At 51.7% G+C, this 18,480-nt stretch overlaps 2 pseudogenes; both read right to left on the bottom strand.

Annotated features, from left to right (window-relative positions):
- Positions 1–4,608: 4,608 nt before the first annotated feature.
- Positions 4,609–9,386, bottom strand: LOC147678900 (28S ribosomal RNA; annotated as a pseudogene).
- Positions 9,387–9,829: 443 nt separating this feature from the next.
- Positions 9,830–9,968, bottom strand: LOC147678901 (5.8S ribosomal RNA; annotated as a pseudogene).
- Positions 9,969–18,480: the final 8,512 nt, after the last annotated feature.

Here is an 18,480-nt window from a genome sequence, read left to right on the forward strand (position 1 = left end):
TCATACCAGATCCATTCAGGCTCATATTGACAAACTTCATGACTTGACTGAAGAGGTTAGAAAACACATGGACCAGGGCTGGTTTGACTGGCTCTTCAATTGGTTACCTGACTTACATTCTTTACGAGAGATATTAGGGGGTATCATGATTACTATTAGCATTTTAGTAGCTATTTACTGCTTTATCCAGTGCATTCCTTCCTTACTCCAGTTTTGTAGATGTGGTACAAGAAATAGATCAGTTAATTTTGTTTCATATTATTCCTCTACGGATGTTAGTTCCATTTAGCGAATGATTAGTAGCCTAAATTCAAGGGTGAAATGTTCTGACCGACTTTTTCGGCCCTTTTGTGAGGGAAGGTGATGGGAGGTGACTTTAGTCTACTATCATTCTAATAGAAGGATTAGAACCGTAAACAGAGTCATTCACAAGGCGTGTTGACACAATCCCGTACCCTTTTCCTTAGATCCGGGCTTATAAACCTATGTTAAGGGATAGATTCATTAGTATTAGTGATAATCCGTCCTTTTGTAAGAGTGTTAGTATACTTCCCATGGAGTTATGCTTATTTCGGGCCTTGTAGGCCTCAAACGGGAGAGACTCCATCTTTCTTTCTGCCCCGGCAGCTTGAGATGCTTCTAGGTCAAATGTAATGTTTTAGTTATGAGGTGTTGTTCGCTTGGAGAGAACCGGCTCAGGCTGGCCCTTATCGAAAGACTGTATTTTTCTCCGTGTCGAAGACATAACATCAGATCGGCCGACTGAGAACGTGTCCTTGGTACGGGGAGGTACAAGAGTTTGGTGGGCGGCAGGTTACTGGCCGTAACTTTCCATGAAGGGACAAGCTTCCATATTAGCGAAAGCATGAGGCAGTCAGTGAGTCAGTCCGTAGGCGGCAGCTAGTCGTTAGCATCAATGCCATTAATTATTCTAAGGCAGGCAGTCGCCATTTTGAAGTCCGAGAAAGACCGAGAAGCTGATACTCTCTTAGAAAGATTGAAGTTATTTTAGTTGGAGCAGCTGACGAGCTTTTACATTAGGATCAGAGCATACAGAGTGAAGCAGTTAGTTGAGGGAACGAATACCAGAGTGATAGAAACTGAGTTATAAGATCGAAGCTGAGAAGTGAAGACAGTCCGTGATTGAGAGGAGAGAGGAGTAGTGCAGAACAGCCAGAGAGAAAGCAGCTGATGAGAGGAAGGTTCCAGTGACCTGGAGGGAAGCGGAGGAGACAGAGCATAGCGGTGCAGACGTGTATCCGTGACTGCAGAGGTGTGACCCGAAGACGAGCCAAGGCACAGACGAGAAGGGAACCCAGATGACTGCTGAGTCCAGACTTCATATTGATAAGGTGACGTCGACCCTTTCTTATTAGCGTGCACACATTCTAACCTTTCATTTTCCTTTTCAGGCTATATGTTATAGTATAGTATTATATTGTTATTGTTATTATGATAATAAAGTTACCCCAGTTCTTAGTGAACCAGTGTGTATTTCTTGTTCTTATATAATATAGTTAACCTTTCTTCTAGTCAGGTGCTATTGTATGAACGGATGCTACCCCCGATCAGATAAATAGTAACTGAATAATGAGGGAGAGAGGAGCCCTTGAAATAGAGAATAAGTTGTACACCGTGTAATTAGGCCATTCTTGTGTGATCCATAATATTGTAGTATTGTACCTCTAGTGAATAATGAGAGATTCCCCAACATGAAGAGCTAATGGTATTCATAGGAAAGTGATCGTCGTTGTAAGGCGGCGTTAATGAGAGCATCAGGGGGGACACTGGTGTATATACCCACAAGATTGTGGCTTGGACATTAGAGAGAGCACCAGGGGGGACACTGGTGTATATATCCACAGGATTGTGGCTTGTAGGAAGGAGAGAGCACCAGGGGGGACACTGGTGTGTATACCCACAAGATTGTGGCTTGGGCGAGCACTGGTTGCAGTCAGTGTGTAATGGTAAGTAATCAGAACTGCCCTAGGGTAGATTAGTCTGGGCCCATGTGACCGCTAGACTATATTGTATGAGTGTGGAATTGTAGAAGATCTAAGCATGTATATTGCTAATTCCCCATCCTTGGGTAGGAAACATATATACCTGTTGTAAATAGGTCCTAAGGAGGGAGGTGGTTACGTTTCGGCTGGGTTAATGGTGCTCTGGTGAGCTGATTCTATCTGATCCGAAAATCCGGTTGTTACAGTGTGTCATTAGATTTTTTAGTTTTTCAGAAACAAACATTTACTTTGAGAAAAAACAAAAACAGTTAAAAGTTTGGTGAAGGGCTGTTAAAACTGACGGCCGCCATCCATCAAACATTTCCCACCTTGAATGAAACTGCCATGACAGAGGCTCCTTTCAAGGTACATAGATGACCGCTGGGCAGATGGTCACCCCTAAATTGGGGGGACAGTAGTCTTCAAGGTGCTGAAGGTAATGTCCTATGAGACCCTGATGGATGGAGTACCATCTGCCAAACCATACATCAGACCCTTAGTTCACTATTTTGCACCCTCTCAGGAAATTTAGGCTTTCACATCTGCCCATCGGAGAGATTCCTGGTGCACAGCTGCCTCTCATAATTCACTTGAGCTAGCCCACACTTTATGTACATGCTCCATCTATTCTGACTGTGCAACAACCAATAAGAGTGGCCTAATTATTTGAACGATGACCCTCTGATCCACGAAACAGCCTCCAGTGTCAGCTAATTTGATTAGCTCAATTGCAACCAACTTGAATGGACTACTCAGTTTGGAATATACTAATTGGCTTATGGCAGTTAAACACGATATCAGGCCAACCTCATCTGCCTGAACCATGGTGTCCTTTATTGGAGGCAAAAGCAGCCCGAGAAGGAGTGATTTCCTAGTTTTTGTAATGGGATTCAGACTTCTATTGTAGCTCATCTGCCGGGCAGAGAGCCCTTGCTGCTCCAGCAGAGGGCCATTTAAAACTGAGATCCAGTTTTGTACTTTGCACTTCCTACAACGTACAACCAATTGTACCATGTTCATCTTATAAGAGTGTTCTGTGGGGGGCAGAAACCTACTTTGAAAGAAACAATAGAGATTTTTAAGCTTGTAGAAGAATTTAGCTCCTGCTTGAAGATGAGGATCCTGGAATAAAGGAAAATGATTGAAATAGGATCAATGGCAGGAGGGAGTCGGAATGAAGGTTGTGAGTAGGTAGGGCTGGGCATAAAACTACGCTCTGACAGCATAGTGGATGAAGCCAACCACCCCTGCTCCCCGGCCCAGTCCCTGCTTCTGAAAGCAGCCAGGAAGGGGAGAGCCTGCCCGGGCCCCAGTGGACCCCTGTACCCAGCACCCGGACCCTCAGCTGGCTTGCGGGAGGTAGGTTTCCAGTGGCCAGCCGGACGCAGCATGAGCCCCTCGCCCGGTCCCAGCTTCCGAACCCTAGCCCGACTGGGGGGAGCCTCCCTGGGCCCCGGTGGACCCCTGTCCCCAGCGCCCTGTCCCTCTGATGGCTTGCGGGATGGGGGGCTCAAGCACCCCAGGCCCGCCGGATGGAGCTCAAGCCCCGGGCCCGGTAGCAGCTTCTGAACCCTAGCCAGGCCGGAAAGAGCCTCCCCGGGACTCGGTGGACCCCCGTCCCCAGCGCCTGGACTCTCTGATGGCTTGCAGGATGGTGGGCTCAAGCACCCCAGGCCTGCCAGATGGAGCATAAGCCCCGGGCTGGTCCCGGCTTCTGAACCCTGGCCAGGACGGTGAGAGCCACCCCGGGACTCGGTGTACCCCCTTCCTCAGTGACTGGACCCTCTGATGGCTTACAGGAAGGGGGGGTGCATGCACCCTGCGGCCCCGTCGCACCAAGAGCAATCCCCGGGCCCGGTCACAGCTTCTGAGCCCTAGCCAGGCTGGGGAGAGCCTCCACGGGCCCAGGTGGACCCCTGTCCCCAGCACCCAGACCCTCGGCCGGAACCAAGGAGGGTTAAGCCCAGGCCGCATCCTCTCCCCAACGGCCTGCCCGGGGAGCCCATTTTCCTTGACTATTAAGCCCCCACGTAGTGGGGACTTAGAGGATTTTGGGGAAGGACAAAAATTGCAGCTAGCCCGGCCGCCAGCCCGCAGGGCCATCTGGTCACCCTGCCCGCAGGGCCATCGGGTGACCCTGCCTGCAGGGCCATCTGGTCACCCTGCCTGCCGGGCCATCTGGTCATGCAGCCAGGCGACCAGATGGCCCGGGATGACCCAGTGCCCAGATGGCCTGAGAGGGTGCCGTACCCAGTCGCCCTTGCAGTCCGGCGACGGTGGCCAGGCGCACCAAGGCAGCCGGTCTGGAGGTTCCTTCCCCCAGCTGGCTGCTGCTCACCTCCCTGCCCGACTTGCCCGGGAGCAGTGGGAAGGGGAGGCCTTCTGGTCACCCTGCCGACCCGCGAGGGATGGTTGCCCCCACCCTCGCACACCGGTGGGGCAGGGACAGGAGGGGGAGGCCCCCATGCTGAAGCGCATGTGGTGGAGGCAGCCCCCTGTGGACCCGTGTTACCCCCTCCGCATCCCTCCTACCGGCCTGGCAGCAGAGGGACCCACCCCTGGGTGTTGTGGAGATAGGCATCCGCGGGCACCCACGCACGGAGAGACAAAAGCTTGGCTCAGAGGATGACTTTTAATAGATGAAAGCGAGGTAGCTGCTCTGCTACTTACGAAACCCTGACCCAGAATCAGGTCATCTACGAATGATTTAGCACCAGATGCCCCACAAACATGGAGTGCACTAAGGGCGATCGAGGCGGCCCCCTTCGGTCCGCGCTCCGGTCCCCAAGCGAGCGGCTCTACGCACCGCCCCCCCGAGAGAGGCCGGCTATCCCAGGCCAAGTGAGGCTCCACAGTACTGCAGTATCGTTACGGTTTAGGGGGATTCTGACTTAGAGGCGTTCAGTCCTAATCCCACAGATGGTAGCTTCGCCCCATTTGCTCCTCAGCCAAGCACATACACCAAATGTCTGAATCTGCGGTTCTTCTCGTACTGAGCAGGAATACTATTGCAACAACACTTCATCAGTGGGGTAAAACAAACCTGTCTCACAAAGGTCTAAACCCAGCTCACGTTCCCTATTAGTGGGTGAACAATCCAACGCTTGGTGAATTCTGCTTCACAATGATAGGAAGTGCCGACATCGAAGGATCAAAACGCAACGTCGCTATGAATGCTTGGCCGCCACAAGCCTGTTATCTCTGTGGTAACTTTTCTGACATCTCCTGCTTGAAAACCAAAAAGTCAGAAGGATTGTGAGGCCCTACTTTCACGATCTGTATTCATACTGAAAATCGAGATCAAGCGAGCTTTTGCCCTTCTGCTCTGCTGGAGGTTTCTGTCCTCCCTGAGCTCGCCTTAGGACACCTGCGTTATTGTTTGACAGGTGTACCGTCCCAGTCAAACTCCCCACCTGCCACTGTCCCCGGAGCGGGTTATGCACGGCGGGTGCCGGGCGCTTGGAGCCAGAAGCGAGATCCCCACGGGGCTCGCCCCCGCCTCACCGGGCAAGTGATAAAACAATAAAGGCTAGATGTAGGTAATAGCAAATTACCGAATGGTAAATAAAGAATTTTACCGATTCGGTATTTACTATTCGGTAATTGCTATGTAGGTATAACATTCGGTAAAAATACTGAATCGGTAAGATTCGGTAATTACAGATTCGGTAATTACCGAATCGGTATTTACCATTGATTCCTATGGGCCTTGAAGCCCATAGGATTCAATAGCAAATACCGATTCGGTAATTACCGAATCGGTAAAATTACCGATTTTACAAGGGGGACAAGGTGTCACTTTGACATCCTGTTGCACCCCTGTTACTGGCTTGTGTGCCATGTGACACACATACATGCCCTTAGGGCATGTCTATGTGCCACATGGCACAGGTGTACATGCACAGATGTTCATGTACACTGGAATTCGTTATTTACCATGTAATAGTATTACATGGTAAATAACGAATCGGTAATGGCCTGTGGCACTGTTTTCAGTGCCACCTAAATCTGTATTTACCGATTCGGTAAATTTACCGAATCGGTAAATATACCGATTCTGTAATATTTAAAGCCCCTACATGTCATTCTCCAAATACCGGTTGGTAACGGCTGAAATCGGCCGTTACCGACCGGTAATTGGCGACCTACATCGGGCCCTTGGAGTAGTGGTATTTCACCGGCAGCCCGAGGGCCTCCCACTTATCCTATACCTCTTATGTCTCTTTACAGTGCCAGACTAGAGTCAAGCTCAACAGGGCTTTTTTGTACCACCATACGGTGGCCCCTTCTGGGTTATTAATTGTGCTGCCCTTCAGCGTAATTCGCTTCCAACATCAACACTGGCTCCGGAGTACAGCCACTAAATTGCATGCTGTCCTCACGGAACTGGGAGTTGGAGAGCGCAGCCAGTTTGTCAAGTCCGGTAAGTCAGTAAGGAGGATGTTTTTTGAAAAGACAGCGCCCCCTTTCACCATCTTAACGGGCTTTTGTTTAACCAGGAACTACCCCATCTGGTATTGTGTTTGTTTGCTTCACCACTTCTCTAAACCTTGTTTGGTCTGTCTCCATAGACTTCCTCTGCCGAGTCAGTACTAAAGAGTCAATTACCAGCGGGACCACAAGGGTAAAGGTCACTGCAACTGAGAATAGGTTAAGAGAGTTACAGTTATCCCCGCACCATTTCTCTCTATCACATTCCCCCTTAAGAGAGTCATAGTTACTCCCGCCGTTTACCCGTGCTTCATTGAATTTCTTCACTTTGACTTTCAGAGCACTGGGCAGAAATCACATTGTGTCAACACCCACCTCGGGCCTTCACAATGCTTTGTTTTAATTAAACAGTCGGATTCCCCTGGTCTGCAACAGTTCTTGGTCAGCTGCTAGGCGCTGTCCGAGGCAGAACACTGGCCCCGCGCCCCCGGGGAGGGGGCACGGGGAGAGGTGACCACCGCAGCTGGGGCGATCCACAGGAAGGGCCCAGCTTGCATTCAGAGTCGCCGCAGCTACGGAGGGAGGTGCCTCGTCCAGCCGCGGCACGCGCCCAGTCCCGCTTCGTGCCGCAGCCTGACCGACCCAGCTCTCAGAGCCAATCCTTATCCCGAAGTTACAGATTTGACTTGTCGACTTCACTTACCTACATTGATCCAACATGCCAGAGGCTGTTCACCCTGGAGACCTGCTGGGGATATGGGTACGGCCCGGCGTGAGATTTACACCAGATCCCCCGGATTTTCAAGGACAAGCGAGAGCTCACCGGCAGCCGCCGGAACCGCAACGCTTTCCAAGGCTCGGGCCCCTCTCTCGAGGCGAACCCATTCCAGGGCGCCCTGCCCTTCATAAAGAAAATAGAACTCTCCCCGAGGCTCTCGCCGGCCTCTCCGGGATGGTTTACGTTACCGCACTGGACGCCGCAAGGGCGCCCCGTCTCCGCCACTTCAGGTTCGGGGATCTGAACCCGACTCCTTTTCGATCGGCCGAAGGCAACGGAGGCCATCGCCCGTCCCTTCCAAACGGCGCTCGCCCATCTCTTAGGACCGACTGACCCATGTTCAACTGTGGTTCACATGGAACCCTTCTCCACTTCGGGCTTCAAAGTTCTTGTTTGAATATTTGCTACTACCACCACGATCTGCACCTGCGGCGGCTCCCGCCAGGACCTCACCCCGGGCTTCCGTGCTCTCCGCAGTGGCCCTCCTACTCATCGCGGCTTAGCCCCCGCGGCTCTCAGCGTCGGCGACGGCCAGGTATGGGCCCGACGCTCCAGCGCCATCCATTTTCAGGGCTAGTTGATTCGGCAGGTGAGCTGTTACACACTCCTTAGCGGATTCCGACTTCCATGGCCACCGTCCTGCTGTCTATATCAACCAACACCTTTTCTGGGGTCTGATGAGCGTCGGCATCGGGCGCCTTAACCCGGCGTTCGGTTCATCCCGCAGCGCCAGTTCTGCTTACCAAAAGTGGCCAACTAGGCACTCGAATTCCATGCCCGGCTTCACACCAGCGAGCCGGGCTCCTTACACATTTAAAGTTTGAGAATAGGTTGAGATCGTTTCAGCCCCAAGACCTCTAATCATTCTCTTTACCAGATAAAACTGGGGGCTCCGAGCACCAGCTATCCTGAGGGAAACTTCGGAGGGAACCAGCTACTAGATGGTTCGATTAGTCTTTCGCCCCTATACCCAGGTCAGACGACCGATTTGCACGTCAGGACCTCTACGGACCTCCACCAGAGTTTCCTCTGGCTTCGCCCTGCCCAGGCATAGTTCACTATCTTTCGAGTCCTATCACGCAGGCTCATGCTCCACTCCTGGATAGAGCGGGCAAGATGGGCCGGTGGTGCGCCCGCCGCTGGAAGCGCGGTGGGATCCCACCTCAGCCGGCGCGCACCGGCCCTCACCTTCATTGTGGCACAGGTTTCGCTCGCCCCCCGACTCGCGCACGTGTTAGACTCCTTGGTCCATGTTTCAAGGCGGCTCTAGTGGGTTACCGACATCGCTGCAGACCCCTGGCGCATGGCATGGGCCTCCCCGCCAGGCGGCGTGATGCGGTCGAGGCGCACGCACTGAGAACAGTCCGCCTCAGTCGACAGTCGCGCCGGGAGCAGGGGGCCCCATCCCCCCCTTCAACCGCCCGGTGCGCCCCGAGAGGCTGCCGGGAACGGGTGCCCTGGGGAGGGCACGGAGGCAGTCGAATCTCCCTCTGCCGCACGGACACGGCAAAGCTACAGCCAGGGGGGCTGTAACACCCTCTGCTGGAGCAGAGGGCCACCTGCCACCCCGAAATCTTCCCAGAAGACCCAGAGACGGTCGCAGCACACCGCCGCAGAGGAAATGTGCCCTGCGGGGTCCGGGTAGGATCCGGGCCCCGGTCCCGCGAAGGGTATCCGGAACTCCCTGGCCACCGACCATCCCACCGTGATGAATCCTCCGGGCGGACTGCACGGACCCTACCTGTTTACCTCTCTACGGTTTCACACCCTCTTGAACTCTCTCTTCAAAGTTCTTTTCGAATTTCCCATATGGTACTTGTTGGCTATCGGTCTTGTGCCCGTATTTAGTCATAGATGGAGTTTACCACCCGCTTTGGGCTGTATTCCCGAGCAACCAGACTCTGAGAAGACCCGATCCTGGCACGCCGGGGGCCGCTACCGGCCTAACACCGTCCGCCGGGTGAGCCTTGATCAGAAAGACTTGGGTCCCCTGAACGACGCAGGGGAGTCGGTCCTCTGTACGCCACATTTCCCGCTCCCACCGCCGGGCGGGGATTCAGCGCTGGGCTCTTCCCTCTTCACTGGCCGTTACTGGGGGAATCCTGGTTAGTTTCTTTTCCTCCGCTTAATAATATGCTGAAATTCAGCGGGTCGCCACGTCTGATCTGAGGTCGTAGTCGGAAGAATGACGCTGGAGCGTCAAAGGGGGTTGCCGGGGGGAGGCCAGACCTCTGCCGGGGAAGGGTTCTTGTGTACCCGGCACCGTGCGCCCTCTTTCCCCAGATCGCATCTGGAGGGGTTTCGCCCTCGCCGGTAAGCCGGTCACAGAGGTGGGCGCCCGAGACGCGTGTGCGCAGGTAGCTGGTGGGACACCACAGACAGCCTTGCGCGGCATGCAGCCAGGCGCCCCGGGATGGGCCCGGGGTGGACCGGTCGCCAGGCCCCTTCTCGGAGCCAGGCACGCTGGCAGCATACCTCAGTGGCAGGACCCGGCGAGGGACCCTGCCATGGGCAATCTGGGGGTCTGGACTTGTGGGGCGACAAAGGGAAGGCGGAGCTAACTCTGCGACGGCCACAGCCACGCCCCGGGGAAGCCCCAGGGCAATTGATGATCGGGCGACCCTCAGACAGGCGTAGTCCCGGGAGGAACCCGGGGCCGCAAGGTGCGTTCGAAGTGTCCTGCAATTCACATTAATTCTCGCAGCTAGCTGCGTTCTTCATTGATATGCGAGCCGAGTGATCCACCGCCAAGAGCCACAGGCAACTTTTCCGAAACGTTCAGGCAACGCCTTCCGTCCACCTCATTGGAAAGTATTGGGTGGTACCAGATGGCCGGGACTGAAGGAACTCCCAGCTTCCCACACCGAGCCTTCGCGGTAGGGCTACCGCCTGCCCGCACAGGGCAGGGCTCAGGGGCTCTTCGGCCCCGACCCCCGGGGGAAGACTGCCCATGGACCCATGGAGCCCGCCCTGGGCACTCGGCCGTGCCATTGGCCCTGGAGGTGGGCACCCCGGACACCCTGGGGAGGACTGCCTGGGACCCATGGAGCCCGTCCCGGGCACTCGGCCGTGCCGTTGGCCCTGGAGGAGGGAGCCCCGGACACCAGGGAGAGGACTGCCTGGGACCCATGGAGCTCGTCCCGGGCACTCGTCCATGCCATTGGCCCTGGAGGAGGGAGCCCTGGACGCCCGTGGGAGGACTGCCCGGGATCCATGGAGCCTGTCCCGGCTACTCGTCCATGCCCTTGGCCCTGGAGGAGGGAGCCTAGGACTCCCAGGGAGGTGTTGCCCAGGCCTAGCCCATCTGGTCCCAGACAGAGAACCGTCTGCCCTGGAGGAGTGTCTGGGCATACCCTGCCCCTAGTAATCCGGAGGAAGGCTACCCCTCTTTCTTGGAACCCGTGCGCACAGAGTGACGGAGGGACACAGGGCATGGAGGCACCGGACCTCCTGGAGCCCTCGCTGGGATTGGGGAGGCAAATGGCACCTCATCAGGACTTCCAGGGAAGACCGGCCATCTGGTCGCCCCATTGGAAAGCATTGCATGCAACCAGATGGCCTAGGGGAAAGGTTCGACCAGATGGCCCGGACCAAAAGAACTCCCAGCTGCCCACCCGAGCCTTCACGGGAGGGCTCCCACCCCACCTGCCCTTGTAGGGCTCCGGGGCTGCAGGGCTCGGGGCTGCAGGTCTCGGGACTGCAGGGCTCAGGGGCTGCAGGGCTCTGTGGCTGCAGGGCTCAGGGGCTGCAGGGCTCGGGGGCTGCAGGGCTCCAGGGCTGCAGGGCTCCGTATCTGCAGGGCTCGGGCTGCAGGGCTCGGGGGCTGCAGGGCTCCGGGGCTGCAGGGCTCGGGGGCTGCAGGGTTTGGGGGCTTGGGGGCTTGGGGGCTTGGGGGCTGCAGGGCTCCAGGGCTCCAGGGTTGCAGGGCTCCGGGACTGCAGGACTCAGGGTGGCTCCGAAACACCACGCTGGGCCTCAGGCATGGGGAGGCCTGCAAGCACTCCTCGTGCCCAGCTGCCCAGGGGAAGACTGCCCAGGAGCCTTGCAGGTCTCCAGGGCTCTGCACCAGGGACCCTTGTCCCGGGCAGATGGACTCTTGACAGGCCATAGGACGGGGCACCCAAACCCAGGCCCCAGGTCCGGTCCCTGCTTTCCAACCCAACCAGGCCGGAGAGATCAAGGAGTTTGCCCAGGCACAAGGGACCCCTGTCCCGGGCACACAGACCCTCAGGACTTACCCTTGTTTTCCACACATTTTCTCCAAAATTCTGTATCGTGTGCGTAGTGGCCCTACGCAAACTACGCCCAACCCTAGTTGTGAGGTAGAAGTTTATATGGTGAGTAGAAAAAATTGAGGTCGACTGCACACAAATAACCTTGTCTAAGAAAAAAACACTAGATGTAGAAGCAAATTTATTAATTTGCATCCTAAGACTCTATTAGGAAAGGGCATTATGCTAGGATTACCACCAGATTCATTGAGAAAATAGCATAGCATCCGAGAGAAACCAAGAGAATACTTATGGTTGATTGGGAGCTAGAGGAGAAGGACAGAAATAGGATGTGTAGACCTAAGGGAGAATTCAAAATAAATTGAAGGTTGATGAGGGTAATGGTAGATTCAGGAACCTTGATTGATCTCAGAGGAGCAGCAGAAGTGAAGGTAGTGGAAGATACCAACCTTGAGGCGATGGTAAGAGATGCTAGCTCAGCATTTCGAGAAGCCTTAGATTTGATAAGTGAATATGTCTACAAAATGAAACTGGGGAATGGAGCAATAACGGTAAGACACAAAGCTGAATGAGTTTTAATTGTAGCTAGGAAGGAAGTTAAGATGTTTGGAGAGTTGGTGGATGAAAGTGCCATAGAGCATTTGGAGACAGTGGAGTGGGTATCCCTTGTAATTTTCAGTAAGAAAAGTGAAGGAAAGTTGAGATTTTGTGTTGATCAAAGGAGATTAAACAGCAAAATAGTTGTAAACTGTTTTCCATTTCCAAACTATTAATGGGATGGTTTTGAGGCTGAATGGAGGTAAGTACTTCTCAAAACTTGATTTGAGAAGTGCTTACCACAAAACCCAACTTCATCAAGAATCACAATTTTTTACAGTGTTCATTATACAGAAGGGTGTGCTTCAGTTTATGTCTGCCCTTTACTCTTGCTTCTGAAGTAAGTGTGTTTCAACGAATTACGACATTACTTGAGATTAGAGATGCACCAGCACCATGCAACACAGAACAAGTTAAATTGCAATTGGGACAGGTGTAATTTTACAAGCTGTTTGTTCACAACCTTGCTGAAAAAAAGAATCTCTGAGAGAATTGTTCCAGAATGGTAACTGGTGTCAGTGGACTAGAGAAGATATAGCCTTCAATGATGTTAAAAGTGGAATGTACGCTGCTGAATCTTAACACTTTACGAAGTAAAAATAAAATTTAACAGCAGCTTGCATTTATGGAATTGGGGCAGTTTTCTCATAGTGTCACACTGGTGGGGACAAAGTTGTAAGTGTGCATCTTGGTTTTTACCTCCACCAAATTTAACTGACTGATCATTGAGAAAGAAGAACTAGCTGTAACTTGGGACCTCCAGCATTTCCGCTCATACATGTGAAATTTGAAGTTATGATACAAAATGGATAATATGCCGTTATTGAAGGTGTTTTCACCATGGAGGGTGTATGTTGCATGTGTCTGACTGCTTAACTTGGCTCGTGGTGAAGTTGAAAGGCTATAACTTTGATTTGGGATATATTCCAGGCTGAAGCAACAGATAAGTAGACTGTTTTTCTCATCTGCCAATAGACTACATTTCGGAAAGAGATGGCATAATGAAGTAGAATTTGTAAATAAGTGAAGTGTTTGTGAAGAAAGTGAAAAGACGTTAGGGGTGGTAAAGGGTGAAACATGCTACTGGCAGGATTCAGGAGTGCAGCTAGAGTTTGTGAATGGGCAGAGATAGAATTGAAGGAAGGTTTTGTTGTTTCAGAAGAATGGATACGTTGTAAATGTGAGGAGGAAGGAAGTAAAGAAGGGCGGTTGCAGCAGTTTAACAACAATTTTGGAGCACAGTGCTGCAAAAAGAGCAAGAATTGCAAAGAAGAGTGGAAGGGGTGATAGTTGTGAACAACACCGAAGAATGAGATCAAAGGGGCCACAAAGTGTCAGGTAGTGCTCCAATAGACCCAGTACAGCACCTGTAGGGCTGCATTATTATTTGTGTTGAAATAAGTAACATCTCGAAGTAAGCAAATGTTTTGTTGGAATGTGCAAGAATTGCTTTGTATCATTCTTTCCTCTATGTTTACATATTGTGGCTATCAAGAATGTCTTTTGTACAATGTGATGACGATTGCGTTTTGTTTGCACGTAACTTGTCTCAAATTAGATCAGTTCATTGGTTTTATTAATGCCATATTATGACTAGTGAATTTCATATCCCCTTGCGATCTCTTTGTGTCTGCTTTTCCCTGTCCCTTTTACTTTCCCCAATCTGTTGTACAATATTTTGTTATGTAAAGGATGAAGTGTGTTGCAAAGTCGTATGAGACAGCAGCTGCATACATTCCACCATGGAACACCTGCAAATGTAGAACTTTAGCTTGAGAGTGCCTAGTCAGTTGGTGTTGGCTGGCAGAGGAACTACATCTTACGTAGCTACTGTCTACGAAAACCATTCATCCTAAACTCTGGTTAGAGCACTTTATTGCAAAGATTTTGCAATTCACCAAAATTCTGTACTTATTTCTTTCAAATGAAAACTTAAACAATAAAATGTAAGATAAACATGTCAAATGTAGCTTACTCATAGTGAAGATATCCAGGGTCTGAAGTGGCCTGTTCTATAGGCCCCTACTAGTGTATTATGTGTTTAATTTTAGTAAAATCAAAAGGTCTTGGCTAACACTCAACTTACAAATGGCAGTGACTTTCATTAAATAAATAGTCCTTGCAAATAGTCTGATGGTAATTTTGCATACTACTGTTTTGAAGGGCTTGTTATAGACTGAGGGAGGGGATCTATGCAGACTTGATCTGGGGAATCCGCTTTCAAAGGAGCCACCTCTCTCCATAACTTGCACTGTTACTGAACTGACTTTAGGACTATGGCAGTGAGAGGGCATGCTGTACACCATGTCAAAGGACTAGATGTGTCCTTTTCTGCTCGGATCATGGGCAGTGTTTAAAGGGTCACAAGCTATATGGGATCTGCCAATGTATGTGAAATTCAAGGGGACCGATTCCATTTGTGGAAGGGGGCTCACAGAGACCCACTTCCTGAGAGGGAAAATGCAAATTCCCATTCTCTATCAATCAGGGGCTAGTAAAGCGTGGCTACTCACCCGTGAAGGTCTCAAGGCGCTGGAAGGCTGCTGGTCCGCCTGGGAGTAGGATCAGTCGAAGACCCAGGTTTTAAGGTCCTTTTTGAATTGGGTCAGCGACACAGTCTTGTGGACCACTAGGCATATATTCCTAGGTGAGCAGGAAAAGGGTCCTCTCTGTCCTTTGTCACACTTACTAGGATGGGGAGAAATGATGCCCTCTTCAGATGTTACTTCTCTGCAGAGTAAAATTCTGGAATGAAGGCTGTAATGTCTCTGGACAGATCAACAGGAGAACATGCTCAGTTAGGCTGGACTGGGTGGCCACATATAGCTACTAGCAGATTCTACAACTGCTGAAAAAATATCATATATAAACATAGAGAAGGTACTCAGTTCATAGCTTCGTTTGAGTTGTGGCCTTCTTTGGAGGTATGAAGAATACCAAATGGAATTGATTCATTTGAATTCCACATAAACAGGAAGATTCCATGTATCCTGCTGTGTCTGTAGCCAAAAGGCCAGAGGAGCAGCCTGTATTGCATCCTCTGTGACCAAGAGACATGTACCAAACCTTACTTAGCAATAAACTGTCCTCCAGCTTCTATGATCAAGAGCCTCAGGCCACCCATAATACTAGGCAACAACTTGCCCAGTTGCAACTGTGAGCCATAGACCGAACAATTTTAGCAACAAACTACAAGGCAGCATCTGTGACCAAGAGAGATGTAGACCACACAGTACATATAAACAAACTGTCTCGTAGCATTTGTGACCAAAAGACATGGATCACCTAGTCCTTAGCAACAACCTCACCTGCCTGGATTAAACCCAGATCTGTGCCGGGGGGTGAGTGTCTGAAAAGTTTCAGCACTCCGCCCATCTTCTCCTTGTGTTTGCTCTTATGCCCTAAGTTGGCAGGGTATGCCCAGACGTGGGTACCTTGCTCACTTTGCCACTGGATTCAAGCAAGCCTGACTGATGACGGGTGTTACCCCGAAACTGGTCCCAGGATGATTGTTTCTGGTCCAGGGAAGTCCTGGCTTGGCAGTTCACATGAGGGCATGAGGGACAGGGTCAAGACTGATTTGCATATAGCTGGGTCTGAACTGGGGTGGCGAAGTGAGATAAAGAACAATGATGGATTCAACCTAGATCTGTGACTGGGGTGAATGTCTGAAATGTTTCAGCGCTCCGTCCATCATCTCCTTGTGTTTGCTCTGCAGCATCTATGACCATGAAATGGCCTTGGCAATAACATACAGGGCAGCATCTATGTCCAAAAGACGTAGACCACACCGCCCTAAACATCAATCTGTCCAGCAGCATCTGTGGCAAAGAGACATGAACCACACAGTCCTTATCAACAAAGAGCCCAGGAGCATTGGTAGGCATGAGGCATAGACTGTACAGTCCTCAGCAACAAGTAGTTCTTCCGCATCAGCTGGTTAGAGGTAATGATAGCCGAATTGCAGACCTTACCAGTACAGAGCACTGTAATGTCAGTGGGAAAGAGGCAGAGACCACATTGTCCTTGACAACATCCTGTCCTGCAATATCTGTGACCAAAAAACATAGACCACACTGTCCTTAGCAATAAACTTTCCAGCAGCATCTATGACTATGAATCAAGCATCAAACAGCCTTAGCAACAACTGGTCCTGAAGCTTCAGTGACTTAGAAACATCGACCTCACAGACCTTAGCTACAAGTTGTCTTGAAGCATATGTGACCTAGAAACATAGGGCCTGATTACGGGCTGCCAGACTCGTGGTGATGGCAGGTAGTCCGTAGCATTACGACTTGCAAAGCACTGCCAGGTACACTAAGGAACAGTTGGTCCCTGGCGGTGGCGGACATTTCCGCCACTGCCAGTCATTTCATGGCTGGAGCCCTATCATGAAAAGGCTGGCAGTGTAGGAACAAAGGGGGTCCTACGGGGCCCCCATACACCTCCACCATGGGGATACATTCAGGGGGGCACAACATGTGCCCTTCTGTCAGTATGCCCCCAATGTCCCAAGCACCCTTTGGACGTCACTGTCCATGCCATGCTGGTACTTGTTTTCCATTCCCATTGCGGTGCCTGTTTTCCAGGTACCGCCATGGGAAAGGTGAAAAATGGTCTACCGTACATGAGATCAACTCATAATACTATGGGGGGTCTTTGCGCAGGTTTAGCACAGCTCTGCCTGCAGAAAGCCAGCGTAAGTGTTCCAAACTCGGGATCAGGCCATTAGACCACACAGTCCTTAGCAACAGCCTTTCCAACAGAATCCATAACCAAGAGACATGCAGCAAACAGCCTTACTGACAACCTACCTTGCATCATCTATGACCAAGAAACATAGGGCCTGATTCACAAAGGTAAGCTTGCACTTTTGCGTAAGGACACGATTATTTGCAATTCACATATCAAATTTGCGAGTAGCATCTTTACGACTGTCTATCTTTTTATGTGCTGAGTTTTCGACATGAGTGCGGAGACTCCACAGTCATAAAGATTCTACTTGTAAAATTTCCTTTAAGAATTGCAAAAACTCATTAGCTTACAAAAAAGTGTAAGTTTACCTTTGGGAATCAGACCCATCGACTGCACAGTCTTTAGCATCTGAAGGAAATTTATCAAAGATAAGAGTGAAGGATGGGCGTGGCCGAACGGGCAGCGAGATGGCCGCTTAGTCAGCGAGCTCCGCCGTCCGCAACATAAATCCTGTTTAAATCCTGCCTGTCTCCGCTCGCACAAACTCGGAGCCGACACGATACGACATCGGATGATCTGGGGCATAATCGACGGCAACTCTGGTGTCCTGGCACAACCGGGAACCCATCTTAGACTCCTTATTGCCTGGGCCGTGGTGGAGTCGGGCTGCGAGCGGAGGTGCTGGAGGTCGGCGCGGGCTACTGGTTCTAACTGAGGACGCGGCTGTGCGGGCCTGGACGATCACTAAATGGAACTGCGGGAGACGGCACAGAACCCGCGCTGATGGAGGTGGGGTAAGGGCGCCGTCCCAGCCACGGATGCAACACATTAAAGATCCCACTTTGCGAGCCCGCATGACTCTATCTTTGCTTTGAAGCCTGCTTGTGTGGGTCGGCAGGGCGGGGGGCCGCCATTTTGGATTGGGCACAGCACCGCAATTAATGTCGGAATTGAGGCAGACCTGTGCATCCTGCTTTCCAGACATTAGTGAAGTGGAGGTTGTTGATTTTACACACGCTTGGAGGTTCAACCATTAAAAGCATACTCCCGTGTCACACAGCCCTACTGTTGTCTGCGCCTCACACAAAAGGTTCAGAGACTGAGTGATCGGTGCATGATCATGGTGGCAATGGCGGATTGCCCCTAATTGCTGAGGATGGTGTCGGCCCCTGCCTTGTGGATCTAAACACAGTTCTTATACCAGGTAGAACTGACTGGGCTTCTGGTGTTGTGTTGGGTGAGGAGCTATATCACGAGAGACGGAGATTGGCCCGGTCACGCACGATGGAGCCCATGGTTCGAGACCTCTTTGTTGCTCTAAGCTCCCTCCATGCCGCCTGGGTGGGAGGAGCCAGAGAGCTTGGACGGAAGCTGGACGCCATTGTTGTCCCGCCGACGGATAGGAGCCCTGATGGTCCTCGGACAAGTGGTGCCGCTCGCGGCTCTGCACCGACACCGGGGGTCACTGTTGCACACCTACAGTTGGTTACGTGGGGGGCCCCGGTAGGTGTGAGAGATGGGTTCCGTACGGCCGATCACTTGAGTGCTGCATGGGGGCCTGAAACTACATTGCAGGCGGAATATTTCCACAGAACAGCGCCTTTGCCCATTCGAGTCGCGCCGCCTTTGCACCCGGTTGAGGTGGCTTTTTATCCTTTGTTGCCCTGGCTGTGTCGCGATTTGGGAGGATGGCTTGGAACCTTGTTGCTAAACCAGGACGTCTGTAGGTTGTGTTTTGTCGGTT

The sequence above is a fragment of the Lissotriton vulgaris genome, chromosome 11 (genome assembly GCF_964263255.1).
Source record: "Lissotriton vulgaris chromosome 11, aLisVul1.2, whole genome shotgun sequence".
Taxonomy (NCBI): domain Eukaryota; kingdom Metazoa; phylum Chordata; class Amphibia; order Caudata; family Salamandridae; genus Lissotriton; species Lissotriton vulgaris.